The 17681-nt window shown below is 45.2% G+C and overlaps 1 protein-coding gene across 6 annotated transcripts in view; it reads right to left on the bottom strand.

The window, feature by feature from the left end:
* GNG12 (G protein subunit gamma 12) overlaps nucleotides 1–17681 on the bottom strand; it is a 122772-nt gene that overhangs the window by 96350 nt on the left and 8741 nt on the right. The window contains exon 1 of one of the 6 annotated variants that reach the window (XM_057716778.1): nucleotides 3086–3100. The exons of the other annotated variants lie outside the window; for them this stretch is intronic. The gene's annotated coding sequence lies outside the window, so the exon portion shown is untranslated. Of the gene's footprint in view, nucleotides 1–3085; nucleotides 3101–17681 lie in introns of those variants that run through there. 6 annotated transcript variants of the gene reach the window in all.

The following is a 17681-nucleotide window of genomic DNA, read 5'->3' as shown; positions in this document are numbered from 1 at the left end:
ATAATAATAATAATAATAATAATAATAATAATAATAAAAAAGTCAAATATCATCTTAATACTATAAAAGGAAATCTGACCTTGTGGACTCCCTGAAAGGTTCTTGAGCCCCTCAGGTCTATGGACCACACCTTGGAAAACACTGTTCTAAAAAGTGTTTGATAAATATTCTTGAATCTTTCAATGAACGAATAAAACTTCATATTAAGCAAGGAGGTTCTAAAAGGTTTTCTGGATAAGATACCTTTTTCAATTGGGACATCAAGTCCACATAGGATGTTTAAAGGTTGGGAGGAGTACAAGCAAAGACACAGAGCTAGAAATGTGCAGGGAACCTTCCTCAAACAGAAGCAGAAGAAAATATAACCTCAGATGACCAGCACCTTCCACACAGTAAAGCACACCCATGTCTGTTATGTCCGTCAGCTCCCCACAGCAACCCAGTGAGACAAGCATCATCATCATCCTTGTACAGATGAGGAAACTGAGGCTCAGTCCGGAAGCACTTTAAAGGCAGAAACCATGTATGTTTTCTTCACTAATAATAATCAAAACCCTCACACAGTGATCAGCACATCAAAGGCACACAATACATATTCACTGAATAAATAAGCAAATGAGGCTCAGAGAAATTGTCTGCTCAGGACCACACCTCTAGAAAGTGGTGGCTCCAGGACTAAGCTCAGGTCTTCAGGCACCAAATTTCACATTGTTCCCACCACACCCTGATGTCTTCAAAGGGATAAAAACCAGGGCCATGCTGCTGTGGGTGGCTTGGATGTCAGTACAAGTGGTTTATAAACTGAAGGATTTTTAGTAAGGGAGTTACATGGTCACATTTGTACTACAAAGGATCAAACCCAGCAGAATCTGCGAAGGCTTGGAGTGGAAAGGGACAGGAGGAGAGACCCACTAGGATTCTTTCAGTGGTCTACTTCAAAAGCATGACCTAATTCTGACACAACTGTGTGAATGTGGACAAGTTACTCTTCCTTATCTGCAGAATGGAATAATATTGGGTTGGCCAAAAAGTTTCGTTAAGGTTTTTCGTAACATCTTACAGAAAACCCAAATGAACTTTTTGGCCAATCCAATAATAATATATAATTTCATAGAGTTGTCATGAGTGTTAAATGAAAAAGATGCACACAAGCAACACACAGTTCTTGGCTCCATATTAGGTACAAAAAAAAAAAAAAGGAAGGCTGAGAGGGAGGCAGGGTAGGGGCAGGAAAAGAAGGAAGAAGGAAAAAAAGGGGGAGGGAGGAAAGGAAGTGGGAGAAAAAACAGGGAGGAAAGGGAAATATTTGTTGAATGCCTAAGTGAACGTGGGCAGTGCCAGAGGGAGAGAGAATCTATTAAGCCCTGCTTGTGCTTTCTTAATACAATAATAAGAGAGAATAAGAAGATCACTCTAAACTTTCAAGCCTGGGGGACCATAAGAATGAGATAAGAATGAGCTGATATGCAGGTGCCCACAGGGCATCCAAATGGAGGTGCCAAGGAGGCTGGTTCTGTGGATGCCAAAGGGTCAGACGTCCAACAAAGATCTGGACGGTCAGGGAAGGGCACAGAGTAAAGGATCAGTTAGTGTCTATGGGACATGTGGCATCGTAGATGAGGGCAAATGGGAAAAAAGGAGAAAGCCAGATCAGAGACACAAAAAGGAAGCACAGGCTCTAAACCATGTACTGGCTCCCAACCCCTGTCTGCAAGGCACATTTAGGCTCTCCCAACTCCAGCCAGCCATTCCCGCTCCGCCAAACCTGACTTTACAACACCAGACTTCTCATACACTGTCCTCACTGCTTGAAAGCCATTCACTGCTCTTCCCCAGAAGCAGTTTCTCAAAAAGTGGTACTTGTGATTTTTAAGGTCATATGTTAAGATTACAGCAAAACAAAACAATCAGGGAGAACGGCATTCAAAGTGGTACTTTTGAAGCTCTGGTTCCCTCATCACCCCTTGGGTAAGTCCTGCCTCTCCTTGCCCCGTTGCTGTGTCCTCCAAGCCCCACCACACACCCGCCTCTCCTGGCTCTTTTCCTGGGTTCACTGGACCCTGTTCCTTCTGCCCACCGCTCTCCACCTGCTGTAGCAGAATGAGGTGTGTCTCTTCCCCCGAGATGTAACCCTGTCCTGGAAGTCTCAGATGCTCAGTCCCAGTTGTGTGGCTGAGTGGGCCAGGAAAACAGATAGAGAAGGTGCCAGCAGAGGAGCAGCAGGCAGAGGATGGGATATCACTAGCCACAGGTGTGAGGAGAGACCAAGGATGGCAGGTCCAGAGGAAGCTAGTGGGCTCCACAAATAGAAGACTATGAGGGGATTTCCCAGGTGGCGCAGTGGTTAAGAATCCATCTGCCAATGCAGGGGACACGGGTTTGATCCCTGGGCTGGGAAAGTTCCACATGCCACAGAGCAACGAAGCCCGTGTGCCAAAACTACTGAGCTTACGCTCTAGAGCCTGTGAGCCATAGCTACTGAGCCCACGTGCCACAGTTACTAAAGCCTGCACACCTAGAGCCCATGCTCCGCAACAAGAGAAGCCACTGCACTGAGAAGCCTGCACACCACAACGAAGAGTAGCTCCGGCTCTCCACAACTAGAGAAAGCCCTCACACAGCAATGAAAACCCAATGCAGCCAAAAATAAAAATAATTTCTTTTTTTTTAAAAAAGAAGACTACTAGGGATCTAAAGCATGAACTCTCATCAGAAGGGGTACAGCCCACTCCCCTTCCCCAATGTGGGTGGAAATCGGCTCTTGGGGGAAGTAAAAAATTCTTAATATGACAATGGTTTGTGGCCCTCTAAAGCTCAACCTTACGTCATAAAATGTGTGTTCCTTACTATTTAATTAAACCAATTAACTTAAACTTATTTTAATCTTTCTCCTTATGGGGTGATAATGAGAAAAGGTTGGGAAGCCCTGATCTAGAAGGTGACTCAGTGAAAGGGCACCCTGTAAGGACTGAAGGCAGAAGGAGACGGTGGAGGAAACTGCAGTGATGACCTTTTGCTCCTTCCCTTCGTGGGTAGTAAGTCTCTTGATCTATATACACGTCAGGCCCTGCGGGAAGTGCTGTACCTGTTTTGTGTTTTACTTTTATCCTCACAACAGTCTTCTGAAGTTACGTTCCTTTTTAAAAGATGCTTAGAGAAGGCAGGTAGCTTATCCAAGGACCCATGAGTGGTCAGTGGTACATGATGCAAGTTTAGTCTCCAGCCCAGGGTGGACACATCGTAACGATGAGCAGAGCCGACAGGCCTGGACACATCTGTGCGGAGAGGGGAAGAAATGTCTGCTACGTGGTGAATGTACGAAAAAAAATGTTATTTGAATGAGACAGCAGAGAAGCGAAAACGCAACTGGGCGAGGAGACAATGGATGGGGAAGGAATCCAGGCAACAGGACATGACAGCCTCCAGGAGGAAGGGCTGGCCTTGCCAGCAGCAGAGCAGGGAGGGAGGAAGGAAGCGGAGAAAGCAGGTTCAGGGCTGTGGGCAGGTGATGCGGGCGGGGCCTGGGGGACAGCAGGAGTGGACAAGTCCTGTCCCCACTGGGGCCGGCAGCTGAGGGCAGACTGCATGAGTCCCTGGTGGAATCAACCCACACGATCGCATTACTCTCTGCGGCAATCTTCTCGAATGAGAATCCGTTCACATTATGTCTCCCTCCTCTCTCCCCAAGGTCCAGATTTAGAAAAGGCAACCAGACACCATGCTTTAGTGAAATAATTCCCAATCGTTTCTAGTATGAAGACAATTTCTTGCCATCAGAAACAAGAAATAAAACAACGTCCCAGGCCCGCAGTCATAGCAGCTGTTGTTCCAGTGTCGGTTGTGTGAGAAAATGCTGACTCCACATTAACTGTGTCCAGCTGAGACACTTAATATGACTTCAATGCCTTTATCACAAAAATGCATTTGTACAATAGACATCCAATATGTGAGACATTCAGTCTGCGGGCCACGCAGACTGGATTTGCAAACCCCATCCCCATCTTGGACCACAGGCTGGGAATAAGTGGTTTACAAGAAAGGTGCGTGATGTCCTAGATGGGGAAGGGGTCTGGCATGACCCAGACCTCAAATTCCAGCTCTCTGATGACCAGCAACTTGAGTTATTGAAACGTCAATCTGCAAGGCCTCAGTTTTCCCCTTTGTACAATGGGGTTAGTAATACAAGGTTTTTAGCTTCAAATGGGACTGCATTTATCACATCTAACACAGTACCTGACACAGAAGAGGTAGTTATTATGATTGCTTCAGTTCCCTACTATCAATCGGTGGTTCAGTTTTCAAAGTGTGGTCCCCAGACCAACAGCATCAGCATCAACTGGGAACTGGTTAGAAATGCAGTTTTCAACGCAGACACACTGACTCACAGCAATACGTGTTTTAACAAGCCCTCCAGGTGACTCTGATGCTAAAATCTGAGAGCCACTGCTCTACAGTAGTGGTTTTCAACTTTAAAAAAAATAGGCAGAGGAATCCTTTCTATCAAAGGTTCTTCAGAAGGTTGTTTTGTGAAATATGAATATCTGAAACAACTCTGTAGGTTCTGGGTAGCGAGAGCTCTGACACGTAGCCTCAGGGTCCTGCCTCATTCCCCACAACCATCCCAAGGGATGTCTGGGGCAGGAAACAGGGGTCTCTGGCTTACAGATGCTACAATTTGGGGTGGCACCACTGAAAGAATTAAAAGACTCCACACAACACTAAATCACTCAACCAGAATCACAAGGCACACGGAGCTGCCTCCTGGGGTTTCCACGGCATCTGCAGCTAAGCCACTTCACCCTGGGTCACCCCCGCCCCCAAGGGTCACCCTCCCACACGGCACTGCTGGCCCTACTCGGCTGTCTCATATGCTCGGGGGCAAACTTCCCACAATTAGCCAACCTAGCCGTCTTTCTTTGGCCCCCGCCTGATGTTACATTACCTGCTACTCAGAGCAAGTTTTACTCCAACTCAAACCAGGCTAGAAGACCTATTTATTCTGTGGTTGCAAAAGTACATTTTATGCCTTGATCAAATCTGGTGGCACACTTCTGAAGAAAGTCGAGGCCCACCAGTGAGCTGTGGGTGTGCCCGTGGCAAATCTCTGCCTGAGAACAAGATCTGAGAACCACTGATGGAGAGGCTGTCACCAAGGAGCCCTGAGAGGGTTTTATCTGTTTACTGAAGATTACATGGTACCATGTATTCCACACGGGGTTGGCACAGGCTGACACGAGAAAAGGAGCGAAAGGAAGAAAAGCCAAGAGGGGAGCCACAGTTCTCAAGAGAGGGGATCCAGTTTGGTTTCTCAGATGAAACAGCTGACTGTGCAGAGATGGATGAGGGAATGCCTCGTTAAGCAAGTTATTAGGAAAAACTAGCACCCACTGATCAAATCAGTCATCTGTCAACAGGACTAGGTCTTCCAGCTCATATTTCATAAGGGTTGCATAGTATTTGTGTCTACTCTGGCCATGAGGATCACCTTGACACAGTCAGTTCATCAACTGCAGCATGTTAGAGAAAAGAAAACCCACCCATGCCTGGTATCAAAACCAAAAATGTTTCCAGACGCCAAAGACCATTTAAAAAAAAAAAGCATGCAAGTGGATTTCTTCTCACTGATTTCCTACTCTGAGCCTCTCTGAGTATTATTGAGATGAGGGAGCAGAAGGTAGTAACTTCAGGTGACAAATGAGGAAACTGAGGCAGAGGTAGGCTAAGCGCCCTTCCAAAGGTCACACTGCTGATCAGTGGAGAGCCACATCTGCACACGAGACCTCAGAGGGACATACAATTCAACCCCTACTCCACAGAGGAGTCAACCTTTCATCCACAAAGAGGGGGTGACTGGCCAAGGCTGATTCTCTGGGGTTGGCACAAGACCAGGTACACCTGAGCCACTGGAAAGGCCAGCCTCTCGCCTGGTGAGAATAAGGTAGGAGGTGAGGACAGGCTTTTTTCTCCTCCTCAACGTCTCCAAAGCTGGGCTGTCCAAAATGGTAGTCACTAGCCATGTGCGGATATAAAAATTTGAATTTTAATTAATTAAAATTAAATAAAGCAAAAGAAAAAAAAATCCAGCTCCTCAGCTTCACTAGTTACATTTCGAGTGCTCAGGAGCCACATGTGGCCGGAGCACTGGACACACTGAACATTTCCATCCTGCAACGTCCTACTGCACAGAGCTGCTCTAAAGGACACACTTAGGACAAGTGCGCCGTTGGGTAGAATAGGCAGCTGGACCTGGAACCAGGAGTCCCGGGGGTGCCACCAGTTAGTTCTATGAACTCAGGCCAATCTCCGGGCCTCAGTTTCCTCATCTGTAAAAAGCAGAAGTTGGGCTCCATGATCACAATGGTCCTTTTCCACTGTAACCTCCCTTAATTCTGTACCTAAAACTCCTGATGGTCGGCTCCTGACTCTCCCCACTCTTTTTCCCTAGGACCTCCCAGCTGACCCTTCATCAAATTAGATCAAGAGAACAATGCACTTGACTTATTTCCTGTAGAAGCACAGTCTCTGAATGAGAATTAAATAGCATCTTCTAATTACTTCAAAGGTTAACAGAAGAAATGGCCACAAGAACAGTCTCTCCAAATGTTCCCCAGGAATAACTGCTGAAGATACTCAGGAATCTATCTCCAGTGTCCCTCACAGGAGGACCTACACGACAAATCTGCTGGCCTTTAGGACCAGAAAGAAAACATTTCCTTTCACCACAGAATGAAAACTACATTGTTCACTCTGATGTGGGGGGAGCTGGTGGGGAGGTATTGGCTTCTCAGAGGACAGATGATTATGCTCAGCCAACGCCTAAGCCCGGGGCCTTCTGCCCAGCACCAGGATCGATGACATCGCGGGCACAGAGCTCCTGATGGCTTCTGGCTGTAGCTCTGCCCCACTGACTATACAGTTTCTACAGAGGCCGCATCTAACACTTTTTGAAAGTACAGCTGGAATTACAACACCTTTAAAAATGAATAGTTTGAAGATCTTCCCACTGTACTATATTGTAGAAATATAACTTTGGAGTACCATGAGAATAAGAAACATGGATTTCAAACCACCGGGTGAAACAGCATTACCTATTCCAGCAGAATTTGCAAGAGGCTGGCCTGGCAAAACTTTAACATTCTCCTCTCTACCATTGTCTCCATCAGACCCTCCAATTAGATTAATTAAATGCCAATTAATTAAAAAAACACTGGCAAATATTGATTGGATGTCTAGTGTACTCAGTGTCTGCACAGTTCTATGCTCATCATATATATTAAGTTACTTATGCCTCACAATAACCCCAGGAAGAAGGTGCAGTATCATCTCTGTATTCTGGGAGAGGAAACTGAGGCACTGAAAGGTGAAGTAACTTGTTCAGGGTCACATAGTAGCAAGTGGCAGAGTTGGAATTAGTCTCTGCCAATCAGGTTCCTCCTTTCTGCCCCAGCAGGAGCCCTTTTTTCCATATGGACAGCAACAATGTCTCACTTTATAAAGTATAAATTTAAAAACATCTTTAGAAAACATTACAAAAACATGCAAGTTAAAAAAAAATTGTTCTTGCTTAGCAAACACAACTTCCAGATTTGTCCCCTCGTACACCCCTTGCAGCCTGCCAGCCCTGAGCCCTTCCTGTTTAGAAATTCTGGAGAACGCCAACATTTTAATTCTGTCACTTTTCCAACATTTACTCTAAACTTCCTCAGCATTGTTTTCTGGTGAAATAACCAAAACGCATGCATTCAACGCAACCATCAACCTAAAGCACATTAACAATCAGCAAAGCTATTCCTACCTATTACAATGCCATATTTAACAAGGGCAAGTCACAGATAATAAAAAGACAATTGAGCTGGGAACTGATAATTCCAGTCTTTGCAGCTGTTATGAGTCAGTTTAAAAACAAATTCACATGAGTGATTGCTGAGCTCTTTATAAACATGGTACCTGCCAGGAAGCAGTTCCACTTTCTCTCGTCTGGACTTTCCGTCCTACTACAGATGCTGACTCCGTTAAGCCTCAGGTTTTACAATGCTTTTATGTTTTATGTGCTTCTCAGGGCAATCTTGAGATGATAAAAGTCTCTTAAAGGTACTGAAAATTATCAGTTAAGGAGTTAAGTGTGGTTGTTTTGTTTTGTTTTGTTTTAGTACCAGAAGGCAGCATGGTGTAGTCTAACGGACACAGGTTTGAACTCTGGCTCTGCTCCTCATGAGCTGTGCAGCCTTGGACAAGTTACTGAACCTCTCTGAGTTGTAGTTTCCTCTTCCATAAAATGAACTAATTATACTTCCTTTATAAGGTTGTAATACTTGGTCAAAAGCAGGCACACAAAATGTTACTTCTCTCTCCTTCTCATCATCAAAGTTGTAAAAAATGAAGTTAGTTTCAAAATCAAGTGGTACACCTGAGATTCCATTTTTCATTTTAATTTGGTGTGTGACTGCAGAAGTTCTCAAGGGACTCCCACTTTCAGATGCTTCTGGAAAGTGTTATCAATACAGATGGCTTCTAGTTCTCAAAGGGGAATGGGGAAACCTATGTGGAGTGGACATTCAATCCAAAAAAACCTCTCTCTAAAAATAAAATGGTATTTGTATCCAGAAAAACAAATCCACAAATCATTTCTATGGATGTGAATTTTACAGGTATCGCCTTCCCTCACATTTTTTCCTTTACTAAATCCCTGATAAAAATAAAATATGCTACTGGACATAAAACAAAATGAACGCTGATCATGAAAGCCGTTTCTAGTCAAAAGTCAAGAGCCTACATAAGCTCCTCAAAACACTACGTTGCTCCTAGACCCCACACGCTGAACCTGGCCATGAGTGACACGTGCTGAACGTGACTCGTGAGTCCCACGAGTTGGGTGGCTTCAGCTCTCTCAGGAAAACTGTCCACGGCGTGGTACCATGTGCCACAGAGAGGCCTTGACCCAGAGCCCTCTCGCACCCGGAGTTGCTGTGCTCTTCCACTGTGGGTGACTGTGTCCCTTCAAGGACACTCCTTTTTGTTCTTACCTAACAGATACACCAATAATTTGTTCAGGAGTGGGAAGAGCTGGATTAGCTCAAGGGTAGAGTCAGCGTGTTTCGAGCAAGGGGCTCTGTGAGCTGAGCTGAGCTGACGTGGAGAGAGGATTTGTCTCAAAGGCTGCTCCCAGACCCCATAATTAGATGAGGAAATGAGCCAAAAGCCATAAGACTCGAGGGCGGCCAAGTCACGACTTCTCGTGTCAATCATCCACACTACAGAGAACCAGCCTTAACTCGGGCAGCAAGGAGGCCACCCTCCCGACACCCTCAACCCTTGACTGTGCACGGGGGCCACCTGGGAGATTTACAGGAACGCCACCCTCAGGCCCCAAGCCAGAGGGGCTGACTTCACAGGTCTGGCTGCAGCCCGGGCTCCCTGGTTGCCAAAAATCACTCCCCAGCTGATCCTAACATGCAGACAAGTCTACAAACCACAACCCTGGTCTCTTCGGCTTTCCAGGCTACTTGAGCCACTAGATCCTATTCCCTTTGAGAATTCTTTTCCTTTGTCTAAGGAAAGATTGAAAAAAAAAAAAAAGACAATGTATGAAGTCATAAATTTTAAACTTTTCTCAAGAAAGTTCAAGGTCGGAGTCCTCATGAATTCACCACCCTGCCCTGCCTCCATAATGAAAATTGCAACCCAATCGAAGTGATTAGAGTACAGAACATATTCCCCAGCAGAGTGTAAAGGGTGCTCCTTTCATAGAGGGTGTGAAGGGAGACACATCTGGAGGGAAAAAGAAGTCTAAGAAAGCTTCACTGCCTTTGGATATCCTTACAAGAGTTTTCCCCACCCTCCAACCTCTTGACTTCACTGGGCTCCTCCTCCACTCAGCCCTGGAAGTCTTGTTACAAATCACTCACTCTTAAGACAAGGCCAATCCTCCTCCTCCATTCCCTGGCAGCCTCCTGCCTGCCACAGGCCGGCTCTGTCCCCCACCTCCACCCTGGGTTTCCAGGTGGACACTCACCACCAAGGGTGTGACCCATAAATAACACTGGGCATTGGTGAGCGAGGTGGGTGGGGAGGAGTGGGGAGAGAGGGTGTGTCTAGAGGTCTCTCCAGGCCTGGTTCCTGCCTACTCAGACATCCTGATACAGGCGGGGCTGGGTGATAAGAGCTTCTGAGTCTGGCCAGCAGCCAGACAGACCCCCAGCTCACAGGGTGGATCTGACAAGGCAGCACAGAACAGGAAAACAAAAGATGTGAGGTTCTAATCTCACCTCTGCCCTTCACTAGCCCCTGACCTTGGGCAAGCAACAGAAACTTCCTAGAAAGAGCCTTGGTTTCCCCATCTGCAAAGTGGAAACTAATGTTTGACCAGTGTTTTCGTCCATTCAGTGTGCCGTAACAAAAATGCCATACACTGGATGTCTTAAACAACAAGCATTTATTTCTTACAGTTCTGGAGGCTGCAAGTTCAAGATCAAGGGTCTGGTAGATTCAGTGTCTGGTAAGAGCCTGCTTCCAGGTTCACAGATGGCCGTCCTCTCCCTGTGTCCCCACATGGTGGAAGGGGCAAGGCAGCTCTCGGGGGCTTCTTTTATAAGCGCACTAATCCTATTCATGAGGGCGCCACCCTCATGACCTAAGGGCCACCCAAAGGCCCCACCTCCTAACACCATCACACACACCAGGGGTTAGGATTTCAAGCTGTGAATTTTGGAAGGACATAAACATTCAGTCCAAAACAGCCAGACTCTTCACAAAGCTTTCTGACAAGAAGTGCTCAAATTTAAATTTTAATACAATATAAATTCTCTAAACATTCATTGAGTCTTCTATGAGTTGAACATTGTCTGTCACTGGCAATAGAAAGAGGAAAAAACTGTCACCGGCTTCAAGAGGTATTGATATAACACATTCTGGAGGGGAGGCAGAGATCTGGCAGGTAAAGCTACACAATTCAACGTAATAATCAGTATGCTGGTTGAAGAGCCTGCCACAGGAAACCCAGACAAGTGGAAATTTAAATATGTCCTTCAGATAGGGGTCAAGGGGAGAAAAAAAAGGTAATGGCAAGTGATAACATCTAACATTTATGGAGCTGCATGTGTCAGGCTTGGTTAGCACATTATGTGCTAAAAATTTCAGGTGAGCCTCAAAATAGTCTCATGAGGTAGACTGGTATTGTTATCCTCACTTTACAAATGAGGAACCTGTCAATGTAGGTAGTGCTATGGTTTGAACGTGTCCCCTCATAACTCAAGTTGAAATCTTAAACCCAATGTGATGGTATTTGGAGGTGGGGCCTTAGAAGGTGATTAGGTCATGAGGGTGAAGCCTTCATAAACGGGACTGGTGCCCTTATAAAAGAGACTCCATATAAGTGATATAATATTCTCTAAGTCCATCCAAGTTGCTGCAAATGGCAATACTGTATTCTTTTTTATGGCTGAGTAATATTCCCGTGTGTGTGTGTGTGTGCGCGCGCGTGTGTGTGTGTGTGTGAATATACCATATCTTCTTAAGCCAATCATCACAATATTGTAAATCAACTATACTTCAATAAAAAATAAAATAAAATAGCCCCCACACAGTGAGAAGACTACTGTCTATGAACCTGGAAGTGGGCTCATTAGACAATGAACCTACATGTATCTTGGTCTTGGACTTTCCAGCCTCCAGAACTGTGAGAAATAAATGCCCATCCTTTATGAGCCACTCAGTCTATAGTATTTTGTTAGAGCAGCCTTAGCAGACTGAGGGTCACTCACTCAATGTCATGTGACTAGTGAGTGGTAGAGCTGGACTTCGGGCCTGGGCTTGACCTCAGGACCTGAATCTTCAGTTTTTTGATGACACTTCCTCCATTGTACCTGTGAAACCATTTCTGAACTCCCAAGCCCTTGCCCAGCTAAGGCGAAGTCAAGATACACCCTCCTCTGTACTTCACACTTCTTTATGCACACAGCTCTCTAACCCTCCCATCCTGTTGTCATGGTTTCTGTGTCTGTTCACACGTTCCCCACTGCCCCCCCGCCCCATCAGCCTGGTGGTCCTTAAGGGCAGGAGCATATTGTTAATAAGTGCCTCAAAAACAACGGGTATTTAATAAACATTTTTTTTAACGGGTAAAAGAAAGAACAAAATTACACTAGGTTTCAAAACACAGGCAAGAATTCACTGGGTAGTTGGAGAGAAATGTCCTCAAAGCAGAGGCAGTATCTTACTCACTCTTATATCCCCGGAACCTAGCACTTGTAGGTGCTGAATCAACATGTAATAAATTCTGGGCAGAGGAAACAGTGTGAAGAAATCCAGAGAGATTCAAGGCTACAGAGTGAATTTGGGTAACCTGGCCAGGATGAATCAACTAGCCAGAATGTATGGAAACACGGAAGTGCTTTTCAAACTATCCTTGGTGAAAGATCAGCTTTTCGATTTTATTTCCAATTTGTCATGGACCAATACACTTATAAGATGCAATAAAAAGAACTGCTAGAATAATGAAATATAAAATGCAAGTCAATTTTTCATTAGATTCAAGAGATGTAAAATGACCACAAACTTGCTATGAAAATGTCTAAATGTGGGCTCTCCGTGTGGGTACTTACCTAGTGTCTGATTGTTAGTGAAGAATCTGTCTGCAGAGCAAACTCTGTGTGGCACTGAGAGGGTGGGAGGATAAGGTGCAGAGCAGTTGGGAAGGTGAGCTCCAGCTGTGCTATCAAGGAATGTGGGTTAATAAGGTTCATGGAGAGCTTTCTGTGTACCAGGCACTGTCCTGAGTGCTCCACAGATATTAACCCATTTAAATTCCACAACCTATCTGTGAGGTTGGTGCCATTTTTACACCTATTTTAGAGATGGGGAAATTGAGGCATGGCTATTATTACACCCATTTTAGAGATGGGGACACTGAGGCACAGGGCAACTAAATAACTCTTTCAAGATTCCAGAGCTTGTAAGAAGCACAGGCAGCCTTGAACCTGGACAGTGTGAACCTTTAACCACTATGCCTTTGGGGAACTGCCAGATAGGAAGCGACATATTCAAATCAATGTTTTAGAAAAATCACCCTGGTGGCAGTGTGGAGGAGAAAGGTCAGTTAGGAAGCCATGGCGACAATCCGGATGAGAGGCAGTGGAGGTAGAGGAGAGCAGAACAGGTGTGTGGATGAGTTAGGAAGTGGATGTGCAGGCTTAGGTGGGGGCCAGGGCTGGAGGGAGGGAAGGAGGAGGGAGGATTTCTGGATGACTCAGGGGTCCAGAGTTCGGCATCCTGGGTGGATGGAGATGTCCACTGACTTAGAGAAGGCAGGAAGAAAAGCAAGTTTTGAGGGCAAGATGATGAGGCTGGTTTTCCACAATGTCTACCTGAATTTGAAGAGCCTAAGATAATCTGCAGTTGTGTCTTGGGAAAGTTCCGGAGACTCCAATCTTAGAGTAGTTATTGCATTCAGGTAGCTACTATTTTTACTCCAGTTCTGCTAACCCACCTCTTCTTCCTTCCCCTTGCCCCAGTTACACTTAAAATAGTTTAAAAAGCAAAATTCCTCCATGCTAACTTCCCTCCCTTTGAAAGTCACACAGTGTATAAAAGTGTCCTGGTCACCAATTCCAATTTGTGGTGGAGCCTTCCACACTACCAAGCAATTCTTGACACCAGCTGAGTGTCCTACAATTCAACTCAATTCTGACATTATCTACCTGGAGATAGCATCGGATTCCACAGGTTAAGGGCTCAGAGCAGCTCACAGAACTTAGAGAAACATTATACTTACTGGATCACCAGGTTTATTATAAAAGGATACGACTCAGGAAGAGCCAGATGGAAGAGATGCAGAGAGCAAGGTGTGGGGGAAGGGCATGGAGCTTCCATGCGCTCTTGGAGAAGACCACTTTCTGCACATCTCCTCTTGTTCACCAACCAGGAGCTTTCCTAACCCTGTCCTTTTGTGTTTTTATGGAGGCCTCAATTACATAGCCATGATTGATTAAATCTTTGGCCATGGGTGACTGATTCAACCTTCAGCCCCTCTCCCCTCCCTGGAGGTCTGACGGGTGGGACCGAAAGCTCCACCCTCCTAATCACATGGTTCATTCTCCAGGCAAACAGTCCCTATCCTTAGGTGTGGTCCTAAAGTCACCTCAATAACAGAACAGAAGATACCTTTATCACTCTCATCACTTAGGAAATTCCAAAGGTTTTAGGAGTTCTGTGACAGGAACTATACAAAGATTATACATATATATTTCTCACTATAAATCACAGTATTATTCATAGCTGTATCCTCATAGAGTACGTAACTGATACAGACCTGCTGAATGAAAAAAAGATCATTTTTTGTGTTTACTGAAAACTGCAAAAAGGGATGAAGAGAGAGGACCTTTATCCTCGATGAGCTAAACAGTTTAATAGCAAAGAAGTATCTAAGTACAAGAGAGACACGTCACAGGGCAATGTCTCTTCCCCTGTGTTCCTTCCCCTTCCCGGTGGCCACCCCCTCCAGTCCACACACCTGATGGACACCAGGACAGGTAACATGGAACCACAAAGGGCACTGCCTGCAGAGCCAGACAGACCTGGATTCAAAGCAAGATGCCACCCCCACTTACTGCTGAGCTCTTAGGCAGTATTCAGCCTCGCTGAACCTGCTTCCCCACCTGTAAACGGAGCCAGTATTACCTGCCTCAGAGGGCTACTGCAAGGCCTGAGAAAATGTGTAAAGGTCCTAGCACGTGTCGGCACATAGTTGTCACGCAAGGATTAACTATCACAATCACGGCCATGGAATTAACTGCCGGCACAATACACTCTCTCAATTAGTGTTTGTCAAGTGCATTTAACTGTGAAATAACTCCAATTGAAATTAAAGGTGATGGGTATTATGTGAGCACTAGGATCATGTTAATTATAATAATAATAGTTAATACCGGAGCACTTACTATTGACACCCTGAATGCATTACATACATCAGTAGCTCTTTAATTTTTAAACCGAAGATAGTATTTAATCAATTCTAAGAAACATATTCTGTTCACATTTTAACATCCCTAATACTAGAATGACTGTGGTAGTCGGAATGGCGCTCCAAAGATGTCCCTGCCCTAATCCCTGAAACCTAAGAATATGTTATACGTTACATAGCAAAAAGGACTTTGCAGATGTAATTAAGGGAGAAAAGCCTGGTTTTACCCAGGTGGGCCCCATCAAATCAAATGAGCCCTAAAAGCAGAGAACTTTCTCTGGCTGGAGGCAGAGAGATGGAGCAGAAGGGGATCTCCAAGAGATTCCAGGCATGAGATGGATTCGTTGCGCTGTTGCTGGCTGTGAGACAGATGTAGGGTCCAAGTGCAAGGACCAAAGAGAGGTCTCCGAGAGCTGAGGGTGGCCCCCTGCAGAGAGCCAGCAACCGGGCAGGAACTTCAGTCCTATAACTGCAAGGAACTGGATTCTACCAACAACCTGAAGGACCCTGCAAATGGATTCTTCCAGAGCCTCCCAATAAGATTTTGGACTTGTAAAACCCAGAGCTGAGAAACCAGCCAAAACCATGATGACTTTTGACATCAGAACTGTGAGATAATGCATACAGATGGCTTTCAGTGGCTGCATTTGTGGTCATCAGTTACGGCAGCCAGAGAAAACGAATACATTCTTGGGGTTGATGTGAGTTATAGTTGAATTGGCAGCCATTTCTTTTTTCTTTCTTAGTGGCTCACAGAATAACGGCACATCTCATAATGGATGGCATCTTAGATTTGGTCAAATATGGTGTCATTGTCTTTACTTTGCAAATGGGAAAACAGAGGCTCTTTGAGGCCAGGTGACTTGCCCACGTGAATCAGACTGCAAGCTGGAGCTCTAAGCCACCATGCACACTGTCAGAGAGTGCACAAGGGCTGCAGCATCCTCAAGGAATGGCTAATGTGACCCCCACCCCAGGCCCCTGTCAAACATGGGACCCCTAACATAGCTGACCACAAAGACCCAGCTGGGTCCAGAAGACACCTACCCTCAGCAGCATTCATTCACCCACTGATGGAGGACCCCAAGGTGCTAGCTACCCTGGGCTAGAACAACAGACCGAGAGTTTGTCCTCACAGAGCTGACACGGTCGTGCAGGAGATCAACACTACAGCGACAGGAGCACTGGAAGGAAAACAAAGCGTCCAGAGAGCTGAAAACCCATCTTCACAAGGTAACAACCCAAAAGAGAGCACTAGGTCTGGAAGATCAGAGAATCCTTTCTAGAGATTCCAAGGGCCTCTGCTAAATGTGGGAACTCTGAGAATTTGTTGTGGTGGTGGTGGTGGGGGCGGGGGTGTTTCTCGGTTTTTGGGGTTTTTGTTTTTTTGATGGAGATGGAGGCTAACTTTATATAGGACTGCCTCATGAATTTCTAAAAGCAAAAAAAAAAAAAAAAAAAAAGCCACAGTCATCTTTTCACTCAACCAAAATTTCTCTTTCGATGGATTTCATTTTTTAAAAGATGAAAATTAATTTTATATTAAAAGAGCACCCAAAGAGCTGACTAAAAGAGCACCTCAAAAAGAATGATGATTCTGTGCAACTCCAACCCTGTGCCCTTCATCGGCTGAGTCCTGAACTCTGGTCCGTCTCCTTATCTTGTACTTTTACTTCCCTCTTTTCTTTCACCCTGGAAATAAGAGGAGACAGTTCTCTGATGGTTAAATCAAAGAGTGAACAGAAGCCCTATTCAGCAGGTACACAAAAAATGTGGCATGTATAACCTTTCAGGAGATGCGTGTGAAAGGAAAAATCTAGATTTCTTAGAAGATTTTGCAGCAAATGCCATTGGAATTTATATATCCTCAATCTCTCTTGTTTTTGTTTGAGAGAGAGAAATTCTAGACTAGAAGGTCATCTTCATAATGGTTTTGGAGAAGCCCCAGTTTAATAATACCATTAGCCGAAAACTATTTATAAATCAGACATTAGCAACTGGCATAAAACCCTACTTTCCACTTCTCTCGATTTTGCACTGACAATTTGGCAGCCCACTCTACCCTTGGGCCCAAAAGAGCTATCACATTCTTAAGTCTATATTTAAGAGATTTTGACAGTGATGTAGGCAAGAGGCTTACTTTAGGAGGAAAGGTCAATAAATGCCCACAGGGGGATTGCAGGCCTGGAGTGCCCACGGGAGAAGACGTACAAATGGCCGCAATCCTCTCACTCGCTCACAATTTGAAAAATTTAACCCACCCTAATTACCATTTCTCATCAATGAGATTAGCAAAAATAAAAAGAGCTGACACCCTTTGTGCTGGTGGGGCTGTAGGGAAACAGGCCATCTAATATGCTGCCGGGGAGAGGGCGAGATGAGTCAGCCCTTCCCAAGGGGATGACAGAGCCCTGTGATTCAGCAGTCCCGCTCCCGGGAATCAATCCTCTAGGTCCACCTGCACAAAAGCAAAATGATACCTTTATTTGTTGCAGCACCGTGTGTACTAGCAAAAGACTGGGTACAATTCAAAGGTCTAGACATAGGGGACTGGTTGAATAAACCATGGGACATCCACAATGGAAAACGACTGTGCTGACAGAGAGAGCTCTCCAGGACACACTGCTAATTTTAAAAAGCAAGACACAGAACAGTATACATAATACACCACCTTTTGTGAAAGAAGGGGGAAGCATTAAATATACATACACCTCCTCGTTTGCTT

The sequence above is a fragment of the Hippopotamus amphibius genome, chromosome 1, assembly GCF_030028045.1.
Source record: "Hippopotamus amphibius kiboko isolate mHipAmp2 chromosome 1, mHipAmp2.hap2, whole genome shotgun sequence".
In the NCBI taxonomy this organism is placed as follows: domain Eukaryota; kingdom Metazoa; phylum Chordata; class Mammalia; order Artiodactyla; family Hippopotamidae; genus Hippopotamus; species Hippopotamus amphibius.
Note: the sequence above shows the minus strand (reverse complement) of the source record. Positions and strands in the feature narration are given on the sequence as shown.